At 42.9% G+C, this 15,160-nt stretch overlaps 1 protein-coding gene and 4 non-coding genes across 6 annotated transcripts in view; 2 read left to right on the top strand and 3 right to left on the bottom strand.

Annotated features, from left to right (window-relative positions):
- Positions 1-1,149: 1,149 nt before the first annotated feature.
- Positions 1,150-1,222, top strand: Trnaa-agc. The gene has a single exon. It is a non-coding gene; the product is annotated as a tRNA-Ala (tRNA).
- Positions 1,223-1,934: 712 nt separating this feature from the next.
- Trnaa-agc lies at positions 1,935-2,007 on the bottom strand. The gene has a single exon. It is a non-coding gene; the product is annotated as a tRNA-Ala (tRNA).
- A 655-nt stretch (positions 2,008-2,662) lies between these two features.
- On the bottom strand, positions 2,663-2,735 carry Trnaa-agc. The gene has a single exon. It is a non-coding gene; the product is annotated as a tRNA-Ala (tRNA).
- An 852-nt stretch (positions 2,736-3,587) lies between these two features.
- On the bottom strand, positions 3,588-3,660 carry Trnaa-agc. Its single transcript has one exon. It is a non-coding gene; the product is annotated as a tRNA-Ala (tRNA).
- Positions 3,661-8,242: 4,582 nt separating this feature from the next.
- LOC121864936 (glutamyl aminopeptidase-like) overlaps positions 8,243-15,160 on the top strand; it is a 26,904-nt gene continuing 19,986 nt past the window's right edge. The window contains exon 1 of one of the 2 annotated variants that reach the window (XM_042364148.1): positions 8,243-8,337. The gene's annotated coding sequence lies outside the window, so the exon portion shown is untranslated. Of the gene's footprint in view, positions 8,350-15,160 lie in introns of both variants that reach the window. The other variant, XM_042364147.1, reaches the window with a different exon arrangement.

The raw sequence follows: 15,160 nt of genomic DNA, 5'->3' as shown, positions 1-15,160 counted from the left end.
TCAAAGAATTAAATCATCGTCCTCAAAGAGTTAAATCATCGTCCTCAAAGGGTTAAATCATCGTCCTCAAAGAGTTAAATCATCGTCCTCAAAGAGTTAAATCATCGTCATCAAAGGGTTAAATCATCGTCCTCAAAGGGTTAAATCATCGTCCTCAAAGAGTTAAATCATCGTCCTCAAAGAGTTAAATCATCGTCATCAAAGGGTTAAATCATCGTCCTCAAAGGGTTAAATCATCGTCCTCAAAGGGTTAAATTAAAAGGGTTAAATCATCGTCATCAAAGGGTTAAATCATCGTCCTCAAAGAGTTAAATCATCGTCCTCAAAGAGTTAAATCATCGTCCTCAAAGGGTTAAATCATCGTCCTCAAAGAGTTAAATCATCGTCCTCAAAGAGTTAAATCATCGTCCTCAAAGAGTTAAATCATCGTCCTCAAAGAGTTAAGTCATCGTCCTCAAAGAGTTAAATCATCGTCTCCAAAAGGATTAACCCATCGTCGTCAAAGAAAAATCGCTAGGTAAAGTTAGATTAGGTTAGGTTTGTGTTCTTCGGTTCGGTTAAGTTGCAGTGTTATTCAGTTATTTACAGTTTGCATGGACATTTCATTGGGTAAGTGGCTTAGCGTCAGGGTCACTACGCTGGCCAGCTCCACAGGTAACAGGGCAGCAACACCTCGTAGGAAAGATCTAATTCCTCCAAACTGTCAATGTTCGAGAGGTAAAAATCACACACAAGTTTTCGGGTCACCAGAAGTATCCACACTCCAGGTACTGCTCGGGGGAGATTGTTCAGGTGTTATAAGTATTATTTTATAGTTTTTTTCTTAAAGAGACTGATAATAACGCACACTACTCTATGCTGGTAACCTTTTGTCTATTTATATCGTTATTGAACAAGTTGAACTAATGAGAACTGGTATGTCAACTTTAATCGTCAATATCTCTCTGTTTAGATGAAGGTACTATAGAAACATTACCGTCCCCCCTGCACCAAAATACACAAGGCTGCCCTAAAAACAACCTTCGTTTTCTCACACTAATATACTGTAGCTCTGAAAGTTTTCTGTTAGTAGACTGTGTTCTTCGATGGCACGAGTAAGATATTGTCAAAGGTGTATTTAGTAACATATTTACCTCGAAATGTCCTTCAGGGGATGTAGCTCAGATGGTAGAGCGCTCGCTTAGCATGTGAGAGGTACGGGGATCGATACCCCGCATCTCCAAGTAATATTTTGTATTATATTCAAACATTTAACCCCTATTTATGATACCTGTTCTGATGGGGGGAGATTCATCAGGTGATCCGTTTTGATAGTTATGTTTCTGATTATTATTTTTATTGATTTCAATGGTGTTTTTATTGCTGATTGAAAGATGATTTGCAAAACAGATGCTAAATGACCCACCGGCCAGGAGGTTAACTGTTTGATCACAGGTGAAGACGACGCGATGTGAGTGAACATATTCCAGAATTATTTCAGGTTCTCCTCGCCCCTTCTCTTTGATGATACAGTAGTCTAAAAGAAAATGGAAAAATGGAAACTATATAATTTTATTCTCTCTTTCTCTCACACAGATCCGACTCAGAATGGAAGTGTGTCAGGCAGCCGGATGATCTGTCAGGCAGCCGGATGATCAGTGTCGGGCAGCCGATGTGTCATAGAACTCATTGTGTGACATAATGGTGTATAACCTAATTTAAACAAAGATCGTTAGGTGAGGTTAGATTAAGTTAGCGTTACAGTTCCTGAGGTGAATTAAATAAGTTAGATGTCTAAATTTTCAGGTGATCCATTTATGGCAAGTTATATTAGTGGGAACGTTTGACTACAGAGTGTTAGGAGTAATTACTTTCATCTCTACTGAAATTATCATTATTTTTCAGACCAGTTCCACAATTGGTCACCAACCATCAACTGCTGAGAAAATGTTATTTGGAGATGCGGGGTATCGATCCCCGTACCTCTCACATGCTAAGCGAGCGCTCTACCATCTGAGCTACATCCCCTGGTTACTGACGAGTCATCGTACAGAATAAAGAAGTGGTTGTCCACTTTCACATCTGAAGGCGAGCGAGGTGCAGCGGGGCGTTAACAAACAAACTAGTTATTAGTTATATACCGTTTTAATGGTGTTGTAGTCAGAATAAGTTAGATAGATATACAGTGGAATCGTTTAACAAGTTTACATTGATTAAGAAGGTGCTGTATATAACCAATGGAGGCAGTAAATAGAATCAAATGCATCCATATTGAGACTTCAGCCGGTCCCCTAGATTATAGGAGAGTTGTACAGAAAATATATGAATATATATTGCTCAGATCTGTAGCACAAGGCGGGAATACCACCCTGGTGTACAGTAATATATTCTAAGCATAATTTTTGTTTTGGATGCCTCGAATTCACTAATCGATACTCTCTGGGTTCACACCTCTTGGGGAGGGCAGATTGATGATGCTGGGTGTAGCAGTTGGAAAAGTCCCCAACTGTACATTGTTGATATACTGAATCAATGCAAACTTTGTTTATTTTATTGAATATCTATGTATGATCTATCTTTGGAGCTACACATTTATGTGTATGAATCTTTCTATCAATAAGACCGATATATTGCACCGTTGTCTATACTTGGTGGATCACTACTTAACTAAATATAATCGACTTGGAGATGCGGGGTATCGATCCCCGTACCTCTCACATGCTAAGCGAGCGCTCTACCATCTGAGCTACATCCCCTGGTAATATATCGTTAACCAGTATAATAACAGAGTAGTCTTCATGTCCTGAGTGAGTATGGAGAGAATGAATGGTGCCTGTAACGTGGGATTATCAACGCTTCAAATTCTTTACTCTCCAGTCAATTAAACGTCCTATCCTAACCTAACCTATCCTAACCGAACCTACCATAACGACCCTAATGCTAACCTAACCTAACCTATCCTAACCTAACCTACCCTAACTACCCTAATGCTAACCTAACCTAACCTATCCTAACCTAACCTATCCTAACCTAACCTACCCTAACTACCCTAATGCTAACCTAACCTGACCTACGGTAATCTAACCTAACCTCATCCTCGTAAATAGTATTAGGATGGTTAATTAATCTTCAGGTGATATAAGCTGGGGCGGAGATTCTTCTGGCGAATTTATCAGGTATTTAAGCCAATATCATGGATCATTTTTTTCTAATTAATGAAATTTGACACAAGATAAATACAGTTCTTATCTCTTAAGTGTTGATTAATAATATACTTTGGAGTTTGGATCACCTGAAAATTAGACGCCCCAGCTTATTTCACCTGATGATTGAACACTCTACTGCTACCTGGGGGGTTAAGTTAGGTTACATTGGGTTAAGTTAGCGTTGGGTTCAATTAGATTAGGTTAGGATAGGTTGGTTAAGCCTCAGGTGAAATAAGCTGAGGTGTGTAAATCCTCAGCTTATCTGGTTATGATAAATTGTATTCGTTGTAAATTTGACTAGACGGTGTTAGGAGTAATTACTTTCACTTCTAGTGCAATTATTATAATTTTTCAGACTTCAGCTTCGTAGCTACAGTCACCAACTACTGACAAAATGTTACTTGGAGATGCGGGGTATCGATCCCCGTACCTCTCACATGCTAAGCGAGCGCTCTACCATCTGAGCTACATCCCCTTGAGATTATGATAGAGGCAACAACATCTGAAAACACTCATTGGGCTTCTGAAGGTTAGTAAAAGGTGGAAGTTATTGTGGCTTCGTGACCAAACCTCTCATAGAAAACGTACACTGACTTGTAGATGAGGAGGGCGTAAGAGGAGTTATGGCTAACGATGGTAATTTTTATATAGCGCCATAATACGTCATCACCTGAAGAATCACCACCCCAGCTTATTTCACCTAAATATTAACTAACCTAACCTAGGGATGGATATTCTATAGGTGATCCCAAACAACTTTCTACCGCCCAGCCGTCACACAACAACTACTTAGACTAAAGTAAGAAAGTTGTTTGTCTGGTTTGACAACTTCCTCGACCCAAAGTTCACCTCACTCACCAACTTTTTCTGGGTCGTGTTATGGATAAATGCATTTTTGTTTACCTTGTTAACCTTTTGAGTACTATGTCGACCTCCTCGGTGCTATGTCAACCTCCTCAGTGCATTAACAATACCCTGAGTACTATGACAAGCCCCTGAGTACCATGACAACCCCTTGAGTACGAGGAGTTCAGTACATTTGTTACTTATTCCCTAGAGTGTGATGTATCAGAACCTTGAGTACAATAACACCATGAGTACGATAGTAATGCCGGTTATGTTATCGTACGCAGGTAAATTTAGGTCAGTACTAGGTGAGGGAAGGCTAGTAGAGGTGTTGCAAGATCATTAATGCAACTGCAGCTGTCGTAAGAACACGCCTGTCGTAAGAACACGCCTGTCATGAACACCTGTTTCATGGACACACCTGTTTAATTCACTAATGTTGTACCTAACACAGTAGTGAAGGTTGAGGCTGGCCTACAGTACCTGGCGCGTCTTGGCCCGTCTGAAATTAGCTCCATGCGTGGACCTAAATATCTTTCCCCAGGACGGTTGGCGACACATTCCTTCCATGACATTCACGCCGCTGTCTGTCCTGTGGTACGTACGTAACGTCATTAATATAAGAACATAAGAATGGAGGAAACTGCAACGGGCCTATTGGCCCATACTGGGCAGTCCCGTTCACACCCAACCCCTATTGCTCATATATTCATTCAACCTATGTTTGAGGCTATCTAGCGTATTCGATTATTATTATTATTATTATTATTAGTAGTAGTAGTAGTAGTAGTAGTAGTATCATTATTCTTCTTCTTCTTATTATTATTATTATTGTTATTATTGTTGTTGTTATTTTTTTAAATTAATATTATTATTGTAATTGTTGTTGTTGTTTTTTATATTATTATTATTATTGTTTTTGTTGTTTTATATTATTATTATTATTATTATTATTATTATTATTATTATTATTATTATTAAGGTACAGTTTCAATTAAATAACGAGATGAAAGGGAATTAGACTCGACGTTTTGAGTGAGGGAAGAGGGAAAGGAAGAAGAGAGAGAAGAATGGAAAGGGAGGAAGGAGAGAGTGAGAGAGATAGAGAGAGGTGAGATGTTGTCTATACTGGGAAAAGAATTCGAGGTAGGAATGTTGAGCCCGTTCTACCTGGCCTTAAATGTCAGGTGGTGAAGTTTATTGTGGGTGGTGTGTGTGTGTGTGTGTGTGTGTGTGTGTGTGTGTGTGTGTGTGATAAAATAAGTCATATAAAAGGCATCTTACCATTTCCTTCTGTAAAGTTGCATAATTATTATTATTATTATTATTATTATTATTATTATTTTTATTATTGTTGTTGTTTACTCTGGTTTAATTAAAAGTTTATTGTTTTCTTATTATTTACGGGTTGTGTTAAAGGTTTGGTTTGTAAGTTAGGTTAGGTTAGGTTAGGTTAGGTTATGATGTAGGCTCCAACACCCCGCCCTGGTGGACGCCTCTTAACATTAGACAAGGAAACTTTCTCACCCGAGGCGATGTTGTACAGGTCGATGGCTTAACAACTTACTCTGCTTTCTTCCTGGCCGAGTGTGCCCGCCCATACCCACCCACCCACCCTGCTGTACACCCGCCCTACACCCATCTTACACCCACCCTCCTATACACCCACCACCACCCTTCCTTTAGCCACCCCGGCACCCGCCCTATACCCGTCCACCACGACCCACTCTACACCCACCCACCACTCGACCTGCATCCATCCACCACCACCCACCCTACACCCGCCCACCACCACCCACCCAATCTGCTCTTGGCTGGCACGTGTTCACAACCAGTCAGTCCCGTTTGCATTATGGTGGGCACCGTTGTGTAGTGAAGTGAGGTGAAGATGAGTTGAAGTGAAGTGAAGTGAAGTGAAGTGAGGTGAGGTGAGGTGAGCCATAGGTCCTGGGGCACTTTGGTACTTTTGTTCAGGGCATTTCGAGTGGTGTGGGTCGTTGGCCATTAGCTTGACCTAACCTAACCTAAGAGCAGTACACAGCAGCCTTGAGAGACAAACCCACATCAGCAGTACAAGGTGTAGCAAAAGGAAGAAATACTATCGAAAAGGAAAGATTATCTTTTATTTAATGTTTTTTTTTTCGTTCCCAAAGCAAAGTCAGACATCTCTCCTCTACTCTTTCCCCTTTTTTTTGGTAGAGAAAGGAGGGGTGAAAGAAGATTAGAGGTGGGGGAAGGAAGTTATAGTTCGGAAATTGAAGAAATTTAGGAAGAGGTAAGAGAGGGCGGGCTGACCGCCTAGCTAAGCTAATGGTGCGTTAGGGTTGTGTCATGGGTTAGTTATTGTCTGTCGGTACAGGCACTAGACAGCCTACCCTGTCCCATAAATGGGTGTTTTGGGGGCCATATTTCATATTTCGCCGACCCTACTGGCAGATGCTGGTCTAGGGAGGTTGTCTATTGCCTGGCCGTATAGATCGGGGGTGGTAATGGACCTTTTGAGATTTGGCAACTTTTTGGGAACCATGTATGGTTGTTGTCGTTATCTGGTGGGGGTCTTTGAAGGAGTTTTTGCTCTGATCGTTCTATCTTTGGCCAGATTCTGCTGGCCAGGGTGTGCAGCTGCTGGTTGATGGGTTTTATTCTCAGGTCTCTGTGTATCTCGGCTGTGGTTCTGGTGAAGGGGTATCTTTCACCTGTGACGAATCTTAGGGCTTCATTTTGGACCACCTGTAATTTTAATATTTGAGTGGTGCTCATAGTATGAAGAGGTACTGCTGGGTAAGTTAATATCGGTGTGATAAATGATGTCACCAGACGGAGTTTTATTTTCTCAGGAAGAGCTTTAAGGCGGTATGGTTTTCTCAGCTCTCCTTCTTGCCATGTCCTTCCTGCTGTGGACATGATGGGAGTAACCTGTCGTGGATATATGGAGGCCCAGGAGGGTCCCTCTGCTTTTGTATTCTATCTGGGCATTATTGGTTACTAATGTTAATTGAAGTAATGTACCTCAATACCTCCTCCCCCTCTCCCCTCCCCCCTACCCCCCCCTCCTTCCTACCCCCCTACCCCCCTCTCCCCACTCAACAACACTAGTCACACAACACCACCGTCATCGTGTCTTGTGTCCAGCTATTGTAAACACTTGACTCAGGTAACACTGGGCACCTGTCTCTCTCTCTCTCTCTCTTTCACACACTTTATTGTCACTGTTTGTTTTCTTCTAAGTACTAAGTATTGACAAACGTATCCATCCATCCACTCACCTACCCACCCACCCATCCACCCACCCATCCACTCATCCATCCATCCATCCATCCACTCACCTACCCACCCACCCATCCATCCATCCATCCATCCATCCATCCATCCATCCATCCATCTAATGTTTTGATTCCTCATGTTCAAACGTTCACCATCAACGTTTCATTATTTATACGATGTTGTTGTTTATTCGTTCATTGTAAACACCGATAAACGTTTTCTTTCTGTTTCATATATTTATTAATTTCTCCAGGGCAGACTATATGAAAACTGAGGCTCGGAAGGTGACGCTATTAGAGGAGTGGCCGGGAGGGAAGGAGGGAGGAGAGGGAAGCGGAGGGAGAGAAGGAGATGGGGGAGGGACAGGGAGACGGAGGTGAGAAAGAGGGAAGGAGGCGAGAAGAGAAGGAGATGAGCGATATAGGGAGGTAGGGAGAGAGGGAGGGAAGAATGAAAGTTGAACACCACGGGGCACTGGTTGGGGGAGGAGGGAGGTACTGGTTCTGTTGGCTGTGTGTTGGGAGAGGATGGGGGATAGATGGAGCAGAAGAAGGGATGGAGGGAGGATAGGAGGAGTTAGAGAAGGAGGGAGAGAAGAGGCAGGAGAGGTACTGCAAGGATAGGAGGGAGGGAGGATAAGAGGAAGAGGAGGATTGAGGAAGGTAGGGGGGGAGTAGGAGTGAAGGAAGGAGATAAGAGGTAGGAGAGGTACTTAAAGGGACAGGAGGAGGGATAGGAACCAAAAGAATAGGCTTGGGAAAGAACAGGAGGGAAGGGATAGGGGGCCGAGTTTTGGTTACTTCAGGCAAGGGGATGGGATAGGGGCTAGAGTAAATATCAGGGGATAGATCAGTGGCTAGATTGGGTAGTTAGGGGTAAAGGGGATAGAATTGGGAGGGGGTTTTGAGGGAGAGGGTTTGTGAGGTACGCTGAAAGCTGTCATACGAGTGCTGGGGAGCTGATAGCAAGGACGCCGCTGTACGCTCCTCTCACACACACGGTCAGTCGGGAACTCCGCAGCGTGGAGGCGAGACGAGCCCAGGTGTGTGTCCAGGTGACCCACTAGTGTTGTTTGTGTTATCTTGTGTTTATTCCCATTATTATCATTTCTCCTGTGTCTCCTTCACGATCGTAAGAAGAGACATAGAAGACAATATAATAAACGTGTTTTAACTGGCTGGGGTGTTGATACTTGTGGAAAAAATTGTGCTTTATAAAAAAAAAAAACACGCGGGTGAGATCTTGCCCAGGTAGAAACTTTCAAAACATGAGGTTGTGGTCTAGGTGTTTGTTTGTGTTTACTTGTGTTTGTTGAAGTGGTTATTATTGTTATTATTATTTACTATTGTTGGTGAAAGTCTGGAAAAGGGATTAGAGATGAAACAACTTATAGGAAATTAATAATAATTTCAAATGTTCTTAAGGCAACTGCTGTGTTTTGGTGTGTGTGTGTGTGTGTGTGTGTGTGTGTGTGTGTGTGTGTGTGTGTGTGTGTTTTCGGTGGATTATCATTATTATTGTGTTTAAGTAATTATTATGACCGGGATTTATCGTCTTAGTAATTATCGTGACCGGGAACTATGTAAAAGGTGATGCTGATAATCTTACTATAGAGGCAACAGTTGTTTTAATAATTTTCTTAAGTCGTGTTTACTATTCCTCGTCACACCGACCACTACCTCCCTCCCCCCGTATCTGTTACTTAAAAATACTTACACAGTTTCACTTTTATTCGAGTTTGAGCCTCTTTATAAGTGAGTGTTAAGTGAATCTATCTATCTATATATTTATCTATCTATCTATCTATCACCAAATAGATAAATTGTCTATCAGAAAATATATCTGTTATTGGAAAGGGAATAATAATCATGATTAATTGGCCAATCACATGACGATTACATTATAACAGCCAATTAATTATATCCGATTAGCTGATGGTTATATAATTATGATGAATGATTTGATAATGAGAGAGAGAGAGATTGTTGTAAAATAATGAAATAACTGTGTGTGGGTGGGTGTGTGTGTGGGTGGGTGTGGTGGGTGTGTGTGTGTGTGGAGAGGTGGGTGGGTGGGTGTGTGTGTGTGTTGGTGGGTGTGGGTGTGTGGAGGTGGGTGGGTGTGTGTGTGTGGGTGTGTGTGAGTGAAGAATGAGACCTAAGTACAGAGTGAACGAACCATTGCTGAAATACTGAACGAATCATTATGAACCTTCAGTCACCTATCTGAAGTGGCTCATGGGGTCGACCTGTTGATAATTTTCCTACTGTTATGACCTCAGGGGCTGGTGGGGGCTACTGTGGGTTGATGGGGGCTAGTGTGGGTTGGTGGGGGGATAGTGTGGGTTGGTGGGGGCTAGTGTGGGTTGGTGGGGGCTGATAAGGGTTAGTGTGAGCTGGTAGGTCTGGGAAGGACTTTTGGGGGCTACCTCTGGGAATTGTTAAGGGCTTCTGGAGACTCAGAGAGTGACCAAAACACAGGACCCAGGCGACGGGAATTTAGTGACAGATAGACAGACAGACAGATAGATAGATAGATAGATAGATAGACAGACAGACAGACAATCACTGGGCTGTTGCATACGTTTTGGTGGCCTCAGGTGAGATGATTCCCGCTCACTGAACACCTTTCTCATTACCAATCTCACCCTCCCCTTCCTGCCTGTGTGGGGGGGGTGACTGAAAACTATTAACTTATAATCGTAAACATTATTATTATTATTAGTATTAGTAGTAGTACTAGTAGTAGTGTTGTCATATGCTTTAGAGAGGAACTTCAAGGTTGACATAGAAAGTTAGATTAATTGAGGTGAGTGTGTGTAGGTAAGGTGCCCCGTGACCTACCTGTGGATATTAATGCTGACGTGGGATAATGTTTTGACCCACTCTACTTAATGGTGATGGTGGTAAGATAGTATTATTGTTATTATTATTATTATTATTATTATTATTATTGTATTATTAGTATTTGGCAGTGGCTGCTATTGTTATTATATTCTGAAGTCATTATGGCAAAGTAGACCCAACACACACACACACACACACATACACTCACACACACACACACACACACACACAACCTCTGACCTTCCACGTGGAGGGTCACACTTTAAAAAAAAAAGTTGACGAACCTCCTGGGAAAAACAAGATCAAACACTATACTCCAAACCTTTATTATCTCTTTCTTTTTTCCTAGGACGATATTGGTTATTTGATTTAATATTTTTTTCCAGGACGGTCATTTTCATAGTAAACCTTAAGTATTTTTTTCCCTATAATGATGTTGGGTATTTTAATGAATTTTTTTCCTAGGACGATCGTTTTCTTTGTTACTGACTTACAATTGTATGAATTTTTTTTTCGAGGATGGTGTAAAACGTTTAATTATTTCTAAGTGTTGAGACTTTTTTAATGGGATGATAATGACGCTCTAATTATTATTGTGTTATTAATTGTTATCAAGTGTAACAATAGGAGGAAAGGGTGTACAGTATCAGTCATGAGAAGTAAGTTCATCTCTCTCTCTCTCTCTCTCTCTCTCTCTCTCTCTCTCTCTCTCTCTCTCTCTCTCTCTCCTCTCTCTCTCTCCCTCTCTCTCCCTCTCTCTCTCTCTCTCTCTCTCTCTCTCTCTCTCTCTCTCTCTCTCTCTCTCTCTCTCTCTCTCTCTCTCTCTCTCTCTCTCTCTCTCCATGACAGGCTAATTAAAAGGTGAGATTACTGTCAGATTGGCTTCCTGGCGGCGTGACTGTGTGCATGTATGTCTGTGTGTATGTATGTATGTATGTCTGTGTGAATGTATGTATGTATGTATGTATGTATGTATGTATGTAAGGTAAACTGTACGTATATATTTTCTTATCTATGTACTCGTGTATACATTTATCTATACATCAATGTATATTTTCCTCAGGGGACTAAAATATACACTTGTATACATATGTCAGGAATTGAGTGTTGATAGTTATTAAGATAAACATAATTTTAACTTTTGAGATGTTAATTAGCTTTATTAATATTGTAATTAGTTGTGGAAGTATTTATAAATTATAGTTTTGTGTGTGTGTGTGTGTGTGTGTGTCTGTCTGGTTGCGTCTGTATCATTCTGTCTGCCTGTCTGTGTTGGTGAGAGAGAGACAGCAAGGAAGAGAGAGAGAGAATAATGGACAGACAGAGAGATATATTGGTTATGTTTTATTATTGAACACACACACACACACACACACCTGTATATTGGTCATCTGTTGCCTCACTACACCTGTGTCTTAACCACACCTGTGATCTAACCTTTCCCTCTGTTTTACCCTCCACCCTTCACTGTTCCCTCCACCCTTCACTTTTCCCTCCACCCTTCACTGTTCCCTCCACCCTTCACTGTTCCCTCCACCCTTCACTGTTCCCTCCACCCTTCACTGTTCCCTCCACCCTTCCCTCCCATAACGATTTCCTAATCCTACCCTAACTAACCTACCCTACCCTAACTAACTAACCTACCCTACCCTAACTAACCCAACCTACCCTACCCTAACTAACTAACCTACCCTACCCTAACTAACTAACCTACCCTACCCTAACTAACCTAACCTAACCCTGTGAACACCCAACAAAATTATCTTATCAAAGGACTAAAAATCATCGCCCAATTAAAACTCTGTCATAATCACCTCAACACGTGACCTTGACAAACAAACACACAAACCCAAACAGGGGGGACAATACGTTATGACAGAGGAACCGACTTCTGTTTGGCTTGTTTACACGTCAGCCAATCTGCCGTATTTATCCTTGTGGTACCGTCATCGTGATAATTAAATGGTAAGGATTGAGTGATTATTTAGGGGAGAGGTGTGGGGAAGGAGGAGAGAAAATGTGTGGGGGGGGAGGGAAGGAGAGGAGTGGAGATTTGTGGAGAAAGGAGAGAGGTAGAGTGAAAGGAAGAGGAGAGAGAGAGATCCTTCCAACACTAGCAATGATTGACGTGTTGAAGGTCGTATGCAAATGATGTCATGTCTTCATACGTGACTTTGAGGGCTGGACATAACAATAATAATAATAATAATGATAATAATAATGATAATAATAATAATGATGATGATGATGCCAATAACAGCAAGAGAAGTAATGAGGTAGAGAGAGATTGATGGTTGTGGGAAAGGTAGAATGGTCGTATTGGCCTGGCTGGGATGGGAGACTGTGGAAGAGTGAGGGAGAAGGGGCTGTGAGAGTGAGGGAGAAGGGGCAGTGAGAGTGAGGGAGAAGGGGCTGTGAGAGTGAGGGAGAAGGGGCAGTGAGAGTGAGGGAGAAGGGGCTGTGAGTGTGGGGAGGAGGGGCTAGGTGCTGTGGGTGTGGGAGGGGGCTGGAAGCTGTGAGAGTGAGGAGAAGGGGCTGTGAGGGGGGGTGAGGGAGAAGGGGCTGTGAGAGTGAGGGAGAAGGGGCTGTGAGAGTGAGGGAGAAGGGGCTGTGAGAGTGAGGGAGAAGGGGCTGTGAGAGTGAGGGAGAAGGGACAGTGAGAGGAGATACACGCTCTCCCTTAAGCCAGCTCGACCATAAAAGTACTAAGATCTTCCCTATCCCGATATTGATTCCCCCTCAGGCTGTGAACCTAATGACGGCCTGCTGTGTCTACCGCTGTATGCTGTTGTGTGGTGCTGTGTTAGTGTGTGTCATTATACATATATATACTGTACGTCTACTGAAGCTCCTCGACGGATGTTGTCTGGACACTGTGAGGTTAATGTTTCCACTTCCGCTGATAATGGACAGTCACACCCCGATCACACCATATAGCTGAGTTACTACCACCACCACCAGCAAAGGTCACTACTGATCGTTGTCACCTCACGACGGATTGACGGCGTGGAACGGACTTGAAGGACGGCAGTAAAGAGTAGACGTCCTTCCTGTGTCACTGTATAACAAAACCCCATATATACCATGTCTTTATATAACACGTAATTAATGTTCCTCATGTTGGTAATGTCACCTGTGTTTATGTCGTGTTGTCGAGGTCACGTTCCATCACCTGTTGTTGTCATCTCAATTGTTGTGTCGAACTCAGTGGTATTAACCGGGTTTTTAGGGCTGGTTAAAAGCTCTTAGACTTCACCGAGTATTAACCAATGACAAAACTGCAACTTAACCCGGAAATTCCTGTGGGGGGGCAGGGCTGACTCTCCCAATGTGTTTTTTATGAAGAGGTTTTCATATTTGGGAGCGATTGACCGCAAAAATTCCACATTCAATAAGGGGTGGCTGTGTATCTAGGCGAAGGTGCAGTTCTCTGTCTTTAAAACTGTACCCGGAGATCACGAACAGACAGACACAAACAACAGACAGACACAGACAGACACAAAAACACACACCGAAATTGTCCTTAATAACTTGGATATTGTGTTGGCGTTTATACATAACTCTTACTATTAATTTCCACACACACACACACACACACGCACGCACACACACACACATACACACACACACACCATACACACACACACACACACACACACACACACACACACACACACACACACACACACCAGGTAATTAAGAGCGAGGGATTGTAGCTGACACACCACTACATTTTTATACCCAGAATTAATTAATAAACAGATCTACACAGTTTTACCATTAAAGTTAATTAATAAAGAGATGTACAGTGGTGTATCGGCCGCAGTAATTAATAGAGATTGTATCGCGGAGATAAATGAATAGAGAAGACGAGAATATCAGCTGGTGGAATGTTTACACTGGTGGCCATTTTGAATTCGTGGGGATTTTACATTGGCGGCCATTTTGAATTCGTGGGATTTTACATTGGCGGCCATTTTGAATTCGTGGGATTTTACATTGGTGGCCATTTTGAATTCGTGGGGATTTTACATTGGCGGCCATTTTGAATTCGTGGGATTTTACATTGGCGGCCATTTTGAATTCGTGGGATGTTTCTTTAAACTAGATTCGACTATTTTTGGCTACAAGGATTTATTTACATAAAAGATTTTTTGAGTTAAAAATACTTTTCACCGTGTGTTTGAGGAGTTGATGGTGGCATTGATTTTGATTTTGCCGCTTGCAGCGGCTACTTTATTGTGCACCCCACACTCATCCTGTGAGCGGTAGCGCAAAAGGATTACAGAGTAGGGTTTACAAAGGGTCATAATAATTAACCCCCGTTGTCAGGATATTATGGCACTGAAAGTTACACAGTATTTCATTTACATTATTTGTTTAGTTCTATACATAAAGGGTAACTTATTCACAAATGCGTGAGAACAGGCGTGTGAGGCAGTATGTCTGGCCTCACACTTTGTTATTCACATTTACGTGGGAGGTATTCAAGCACATTGGTGGCAGGCGTTTAGTTCAGGTACAGTCGCGGTGTAGTAATGATGCTATGGATGGGTGGAAGGGGGCGAGTGGATGGCAGTGTGTGGATGGGTGGAAGGGGGCAAGTGGATGGCAGTGTGTGGGTGGGTGGAAGGGGCAGGTGGATGGGTGGGGAGGGGCGAGTGGATGGCAGTGTGTGGATGGGTGGAAGGGCGATTGGATGGCAGTGTGTGGATGGGTGGAAGGGGGCAGGTGGATGGCAGTGTGTAGATGGGTGGAAGGGGGTGGTGGATGGCAGTGTGTGGATGGGTGGAAGGGGGGGGTGGATGGCAGTGTGTGGATGGGTGGAAGGGGCAGAGTGGATGGCAGTGTGTGGGTGGATGGAAGGGGTGAGTGGATGGCAGTGTGTGGATGGTGGAAGGGGGCAGTGGATGGCAGTGTGTGGATGGGTGGAAGGGGGCAGTGGATGGCAGTGTGTGGGTGGATGGAAGGGGGCAGAGTGGATGGCAGTGTGTGGATGGGTGGAAGGGGCAGTGGATG

Source organism: Homarus americanus, unplaced genomic scaffold (genome assembly GCF_018991925.1).
Source record: "Homarus americanus isolate GMGI-L3 unplaced genomic scaffold, GMGI_Hamer_2.0 scaffold2539, whole genome shotgun sequence".
Classification (NCBI taxonomy): Eukaryota; Metazoa; Arthropoda; class Malacostraca; order Decapoda; family Nephropidae; genus Homarus; species Homarus americanus.
This window is presented reverse-complemented; position numbering and strand designations above follow the sequence as displayed.